Source organism: Crocodylus porosus, unplaced genomic scaffold, assembly GCF_001723895.1.
Source record: "Crocodylus porosus isolate Cpor-Errol unplaced genomic scaffold, CroPor_comp1, whole genome shotgun sequence".
Taxonomy (NCBI): domain Eukaryota; kingdom Metazoa; phylum Chordata; order Crocodylia; family Crocodylidae; genus Crocodylus; species Crocodylus porosus.
The window spans coordinates 90,842,786-90,850,972 of NW_017728906.1; the positions used below are offsets into that span (position 1 = coordinate 90,842,786).

Genomic DNA, 8,187 nt, shown 5'->3' on the forward strand with positions numbered 1-8,187 from the left:
CACACAAGGTAGGCTGCCATGAGCACCAGTGCTTCTATGTGCTTCTGCCACACCGTGTCAAGCCAAGTGGCAAGGACGCAGGCGTGCTGGACCCAAATCACCCAGAGATGCACAGAAAGGAAGAAAGAAATTAAAAAAAAAGGAACCTTAGTTTATGCTATCACCATCCTGCATTTTCTTTCCTTTCAAGAGATGTCTCTTTTCAGATTCAAATTTCTTCTGCATAAATCTTGCTGTTACACATTTTCACTAATTATTATCAACAGAGCTGGTGGGAGTAACAGATAATTATTTTATTTAACAAATGAACACAATATATTTTGCACATCCTACTCTTTCAAGTTTCATTTGTACCTCATTTAGTGATCTTTATTCCAATTAAGGCTTTTTGTTATATTAACCAATATAGGAAACTGCCAGGAAGCCAAAAGAATGGCTATTAAAGAGGGGCAAAGAAGGAAATCCCAATGAAAAAAAGGAAGTTGCTAATCATACACATATACATTTTCCTTTTGTTTTACTGAGCCAAATCAGTAATTAAAGTTATCCAGATGCTGTAGTTTCAGAGGAGTGCTGAAGTAAAAAACATAAAATTACTTTAATTGTCCCAGACTGATTAAATTTAGAAGAGGTGGTTTATGCATCAGCCTTCTTAATTTTTTTAACACAAACAGGTCGAACTCCTAGGAATATTGAGCTGTGTACGTATGTTGTCAGGTTTTTTTCTTGCATAACTGTAGCAGGGTTATAAATTCAGTCTAGTTATGCTTGCTGCTTGGTAGCATGCCAAAAGGTCCTCTGTTCATCCATATTATAACGTTTTCATTTCCCTTTGTTCTGCCTCACTAACTTCAGAACTTCTTGTCATCTAGATACGTGCACAACAGCTGATGCATATAGATAAACTCTCTGCGGAAAATCTTCTGTCTCTGAGGTAGAAATAGAACAGATTGGCGGGGTCAGTATTAAACTAGCTTCCTATAATGAGTTGAAGGCTCCCATCTGTTCTATATACTAATTTGGTTGAAGCTTGTAAGGAAAGAAAAAAGGATCAATACAAATTAATGGGCTCTTCATAAGCATTAAATTAACAGCAAGAAAAAAATGCAGGATTGCATGGAGGGGGTGCTTATGATCTTCCTCTGAGGCTTATAAAGCTAAATGAGTGCAAACAGGTATAATTATAGGGTTAAAAAGGACTCAAAGTTACTGGAGAAAAAGAACTCAGCATTCTCTAAATAAAGAAGGCTCACCAACAGGAGGTAAGCACATTCATTCTCTCTCACTGATTTTGATTCTTGACTCTCTCCAGAGGTGCCCTTAGGGAAAATGGCACTCTGGGCAAACTTGTATTTTGGTGCCCCCTAATGCCCCGCCCTGGCAGCCCCCCAGCACCCTACCCCTGTGCCTCCTCGCCCCCAACTCAGCCGTGCTGCTGCAGCAGAGGCAGGTGAACAGGAACATGGGGCTCAGCCCAATGGGGAGGCAAAGCCTCCTACACTGCCCTACCTGGCTCCTCCTGAGCAGTGGCAGGAGGTGGGGGCGCTAGGCTAGGCATCACTCCTCCTGCCTCCAGCTGGGGCAGGACAGGGAAGGGAGAGAGCATTGCTGTGTGTGCGTGTGTGTGTGCATGTGTGTGGCACCCCCCTGACCACAGCACCCTGAGCAGTCACCCACATCACCAACCCCTAAGGCCGGCTCTGACTCACTCTTTTCCGCTCCACAATCTTCCACATGGATCCAGTGTTCTCAACGTCCTTATCAATAATCCACATCACCCCCTTTCTGCACATTTCACTGCCCTCACCTCTTCATTCAGCCAGCAGCTCTTGTTCAGCAGTCCCACTCATCAAAGGGATAATTACTTGACTTGGTCTTCACTAGCCACTGCTCCCCCTCTGACTTCTGTGTTGCTGAGGTTCTCACTCTAATTATCACTATGTCTCTTTCAGCCTCATCCATAAGTACCCGTGGCCTTTCCATGACTTCCAGTCTATCAACACTGATGATTTCTTGGCTACTCTCAGGCCTTTCATCCCTGCCCTCTCTTCCATCATACGGTTGTTGATTCTCTGCATGCTTCCCCCCTACCACCCTGGACTCTGTCGCCCTACTCTCACCATTCCAGACCGGCTCGCCCCCAAGAGCTGCTCCCTCAGCTCCTGCTCTCATACTGCAGATAATCACTGGCAAAAATCCTAAGACCAGACTCATTTCTTTCACTGCAGATTTGTTCTCTCCTCCTTCAGTTCTCTTTTCTTCCTTACTAAGCAACTCTGTTTCTCCAATTTGACTAGATCCATGCCCACAGCACCACAGCATTTTTGCCACCTTTGATTTGCTATTCATCACTTTCCTTATTCCACAGAATCTCATCAGTTCCTTGCAGAGGAAGATGATAAAATACACTGTTACTTCCTTTTCCCCTTAGTTTTCCTTCCCTTCCTACTCCCACTCATGCAATTCTACCCAAATCTCCCCTATCACAGGCACAGAGGTTTTTTATCTTCTCTTCTTCTCTAATCCCTCCAACTGCCCCAAGGACTTCTATCCCATCTCATGATTTCACCAACATTTGCTCTTGTCCCACCTCCCTTACTCTTCTCATTGCTCTCTCAATCTCCTCTGGCCCTATTTTCTTATAATACAAACACGCTTTAATCTTTCTGGCCCCTGAAACACATTACACTCAATATGTTATTAACTGATAATCACATCTGAAGTAACGGCGCTCATTCATTCAATTTATGGCATGATAAAACCAAAAATAAGTGACAGTTATTATATATGTAAGAACTTTGTCCCTGGTTCCTATCACACCTTTAACTGAATATGCGACCAGTGTGCTCCAGAGGGTGGGAGAAACAAAGCAACAACTGTGCGCCAGAATGAATGCACACCGAAAATCTATCAAAGACAAAAATACCCAATTACCTGTGGGGGCTCATTTTTCACAAGAAAAGCACTCTGTCTCCAGTCTCAGTTGTAATCCTCAAAGGGAATTTACAAAATACCTTCCACAGACAGGCCCATGAACTTCACTTCATCAACCTACTGGATACAAAAAATCATGAACTAAATACAGACATTGAATTTATGACACATTATAAACTGTCTGACATCTGACTCCCCAGGTAAACCCTCCACTGCTTACCAGTTATTCTCATTCCCTTCCCCCATACCCGCCTGTCTCCCATCCTTTGACTACAGCTACATTCATTCCCCCTTCCTTCCCCTCCACCTGTCTTTTACCTACTGATCACCTTAATTTACATTTTAACTGACTGGCTTTCTTGCATACATACTGGCACAGACCAGCTACAGACACTACCTCAGCCAGACCAAGGGGCATTTGTGCCTGAAAGCTTGCTAAGAACAATTTTTCCAATCATTTGAGTTGGTCTAATAAAGGATTTACCCAAAAAACCTTGTCTGCCAGAGTGTGGGAGCACTGATCGGCTGATCGTGGGTCCCACCTGGGAGAGCATAGTAAGCTGCCTGGCTGGGAGCCCCAATCAACTGACAGAGTTCCCAGCCACAGGAACCCAGCCACAAAGTTCCCAGCTTGCTGTCCCCTGTGGCTGGGAGCTCTGAACACTGATGGCTGGCTGGGAGCCCTGTCAGCTGATCAGAGCTCCCAGCTGCAGGGGTGCATAGTGCTGACTTGCTCAGCTCCCGGGGATCCCAGCCATAGGATCAAAGTTTAGCAAGGGGAGCCCAAGATCACAACACTGGGTTTCTGCATCCTGGCCTGATACTAGATTGACCCATTCTATTTATAAAGAGTTGAAGTCGCCCTTTATTACTGTGTTTTCTGCTGTCATAGGTTTTCTCAACTCCATTAGAATTTCTAGCTCACTGCTGCTACCCTGGTCTGGAGGTTGATAGTATATCCCTAGATGTACATTTTTCTATTGAGACCCAGGATTTCTATCCACAAAGGGCATTTTTACGTGAGCTCCCAACGCAGCACTGAGTACTTTTAATTAGCAAACCACGCTAATTAAAAAAGCCCACTCATCACATGCATTAGTGGTACAGCATGCCCCTACGCTGAGAAAATGGCAGTGGGGCGCTTTGAACTAAAGCACATTAAACGTGTTTTATTTCAAAGCGCACCATAGCCATTTTCTTAGCACAGAGACGTGCTGTGCCGCTGATACATGTGACGCATGAGGCTGCCAGAGCACATCAGTTTACTTGCTGGACTTCCAGCGCATCAGACCAGGCTCCCTGCATGCTCCCTAATCATGCATAGATTTACCTCTCTTATCAATTGAAAAATCTACCCTATTTGATTCAATGCAGTCTTTGATGTAAAGTACCACTCCCCCACCAGTATGACATACTCTACCATTCTTGTATAATTTGTATCCTAGTGTTAGAGCATTCCACCGATTTTCCTCATTCCACCATGTTTCAGAGATACCTACTATGTCAAAATCATTATTTACTGATAAGCATTCAAGTTCTCCTGGTTTTAATCTTATATTCTAGCATTAGTATAAAAGCATGTGTACTTTTTATTGTTGCCTAGTGGGATATTTCTGTGTGACCTTCTACTCATTAAGTTATTTACTTGTTCTTGTCTTCACTCTGTTTCCTTATCCCCCTTTTTTCATTGTTTCACCCTTATAGAGTGTATCAATCCAAACTGTGCATTGTTCCACACCTGTTGGCTTTGTCTCCATTTTTAGTTTTAAAGCTGCTCTGCCAACTTTTTAATGTTATGTGCCATCTGTACCTCTCCACAATTAGTCTTTCAGAACCAGGAAAGATTCTTCAACCAGAGTTTTACAGGATTTTATCTGACTCAGAGTTTCTGATTGATTTCTTTCTTCTTTAGGAAGATTGTGACTAGTGGTAACAGTTAAGGCATTGGCCACAGTAACAGCTTCACATGTTGGGTAACTTTTTACACCTCAGTAGTCCCACCAGGAACAAAGGGACTAAACATGTAAAGTCCTTAGCATTTTCATGATTTGACCTATAGATGTTGCTGCTGTGTGGAGTCATTGGCACGTTCTTGTAGGGATGACATATGCTTGAAAAACCCTAGTCTTTATGTTAAATAAAAAATTGCTAGGGCCTGTTACAGCTTTCTGTGCCAGGTACTGCAAATTATATTTACTGAAGCTAGGAGCATGAACAACACGAATGCAGACGGGCAGATCTAATTGCTGGTGATGAAAGCAAAAGTATTCACTGAAGAACAACCTCTAATCATATTGGCCCAGATCCTCAGAAGTAATTAAGTGCTGAACTCCCATTGATTTCTCTTGAAGACCTGAGCTGTCTCCTTCAATATCAGTTGTATTTCTGACTGAGTGGGAGCATCTACATGTGTCATTAAGGCAATGTGATAAATTCCAGAGCAGTTCACACCAGAGTCAGCTGCTCCCAGGTGCAGCGATGTCACATGTGCCTGGGATCACAGCATGTTGAGCTAGGGTGGAGCAGCCCTGGGATGGCAGGGGTTATCTCCAGGCTCCAGAAGGCTGTGTCAAGCAGTGAAGGCACTGGCTGGGTCACAAGAATGCCCTAGCATGTGGAGCCCTGTGGCTAGGTGACAGGCAGCAGTCTGGCCCTCTCCTGCCTGGGTTGACCAGGTGCAATGTACTCCTGGGTCAGTGTTTACATGTTCATTTTACCACAGGTAAACTCTGCCATAAGATAGTACTGTCCCCAACAGCACTATCTTACAGCAGAGTTAATAAATCTACTGCGCCCTAATGTGGGTACTCATGTAGACAGTGATGCTTAACTACAGAGCTAATTAGGCAACTCCTCAATAAAGCGCATGTGTAAATGTGACCAGTGACTACAGAATTTGTAAAAAAAAAGAAGAAAGCACAGAATATTTAATAACATTAGTATGCACATAAGTGCATTGTAGATCCATTCTTCAGCTATCCCATAAAAAAGAATGAGATCAAATTAAAGTAAAACAGCGTACACAAAGGTCAGGTTTCAAAAGGATTGAAAGGACCCAATTTTCAAAAATGAAAGGGCTCAGTTATCTACTGCCTATTTATGTACCTAAAGGAAGGAGTCTGGTTCAGATGTGATACAAATGGACATGACGTACTGAAGGTACTGAAGCTGAATTGACCCTAATAATTTAGTGCTGATTAAGTCAGTATGCTCAGCCTCCAGCCACCTAAGGGTAGCCAATAGGAAAAAAACTGAATGCATTTCTGAGTTATAAATCACATCCTCTGGTAACCTTATACAGGACTAAAGGGAAGCATCTCTGGCTGCATGGGGTGAATTGACACATTATACTTAGACCAGATTAAGGGCACTTAAAACATGAGTGTCCACATATTAAAGCTACTTAACTCATGCAAAGTGTCCTTTGAATGTCTCAAAATTATGCCACTTCAGGCAAGGGTTAACTCTGGGCTGTGCAACCTAACTTATGTTAGGGTAACTTCAGCCTGTTCTGCAGAGCAGGACAGGATCAAGTTTGAATAGCGGGTGCATGTTTTTTAACTTCTGCATTTCATTAGAGTGTTGTGGGGAAATAATTTTTTATCCACCTAGGTAAAGTATATACAGAACCAATAAACCCTAATGATTATATTCTGGGCTCAGTTACACCATAGAAAGTTTGAAGGTACTCAATTGTTCCTTGGAAACTGTGGTAGTTTTAGAAAGCTTCTTTTGTTATCTGGTTTTATTTTTGTTTTTATGCTAGAAGCTTTAGTCTTGCTTAATAGAATTTTCTGTCTAGGAACAGTCATTGGGTTAGTATTAGCCCTTTCAAATTTAGCCTTTTGTGATTCAAAGAGATGACAATAATAAAATTCAAAATCAGTATTGATTGCTGTAACTCAATAATGGACCCCTATTATATTACTGATGGCACATTGATTTACACTGCTAACATAGATGGATGTGTAGCATGACCCTAAAATCCTAGAAACAAAAAATAAAACAGAAAACCTATTGGATTAGATAATCTTTAGCCATTCTTAAAATGGTTGAATGTAATTCCTTTAAAATTGGAACCAAGCTATGTACAGTCTCCATTACTGGAATATATTTTTTAAGTTGAATAGTGTGTTCGGGGTAATGCTGTGGTCACAGAAAGGTTTTGTGATGAGCATTATTCTATGAGTTTCAGAATTCCCTTATTATTATTATGATTATGATTATGATTATGATTATGATTATGATTATGATGGTGATGATGATGGAACTCATTTTCTTCCCTTCCAGCATGTGAGAGTGGGTTAGGAAGAGTTATTCATTCTTCCAGGTATGGAGTTTGATAAGTAAGGATCCTGGTTTTCCCTGATAAAAAAATACAAATTCTCTTGATTAAAACCCCAAAGTACATGATTAAAATGAAATGCCACTGTATATATAAGTATCAATTGAACACAATGTTTTATTGATATATTTACAGTTTTAAAGCAATTTGGAAGCCTACCAGTGCCTCAGTCACTATAATAAAATAAATTCTAAATACCTATATGTTGCGGTATGTGATTTTGGGTTTTCTATCATGGAAATTCAGAGCTCCCACTGCCCCCTTAGGTCACAGAATGCAGGTCCAGGCCCTTCACTCCCAAGCCACAGCACCCCAGCCCTGCTGGTGTCCCTCATCCCACCTTCGTCCCGCCCCTGCCGCCCCACCAGCTGCTCAGATCTGCTGGTGCCCCTCACTCCCCACCCCCCCACTGCCCTGGCTCTGCTGGTGCAACTCACTCCCCACCCCCCACTTGAGGGAAGTGGTGGCTGCTGCGTCAGAGCCCAGTTACCCCCTCCACAGCCAAAGCAATGCCCATGGGAGGGTGGGTGCAGGCTGCTTCCTGCAGGCTTAGGTGGAGGGTGCTGGCTGCCTGCCGCTGTGCATACTCCCAGGAGGGGCAGAGGGGAACCATGCCTCCCAGATCTCTGCATGGGGCAAGCTCCCTGCTGCAGGCTTGGGCTTTCTGCCCTGCTGCCCTCCCCTAGGAGGTCCCATCTGGGTCCCATCTGCAGCAGTGGGCCTGGCAGATGGGACCCAGTGCGGCAGGGCAAAGCGGGACCAGGAAAGGAAGCTCCTTTCCACTGTGAGCACCACGCTGCCTTGACAACATGCCCCCTGCCTGTCCTGCAGCACCAAGGGGCACAACCTCATGCCACTGCCCCTGCTGTTGGTGGGTGGGCAGGGGGTGCATTGCTAGGGCAGCAGAG

At 43.6% G+C, this 8,187-nt stretch overlaps 1 long non-coding RNA gene across 2 annotated transcripts in view; it reads right to left on the bottom strand.

Annotated features, from left to right (window-relative positions):
• Positions 1-510: 510 nt before the first annotated feature.
• The window catches only part of LOC109306268, a 35,740-nt gene continuing 28,063 nt past the window's right edge, over positions 511-8,187 (bottom strand). The window contains exons 1-2 of one of the 2 annotated variants that reach the window (XR_002099923.1): positions 2,935-2,977; positions 511-929 (exon numbers count right to left, since the gene is read on the bottom strand). This is a non-coding gene — a long non-coding RNA (uncharacterized LOC109306268). Of the gene's footprint in view, positions 930-2,934; positions 2,978-8,187 lie in introns of those variants that run through there. The other variant, XR_002099924.1, reaches the window with a different exon arrangement.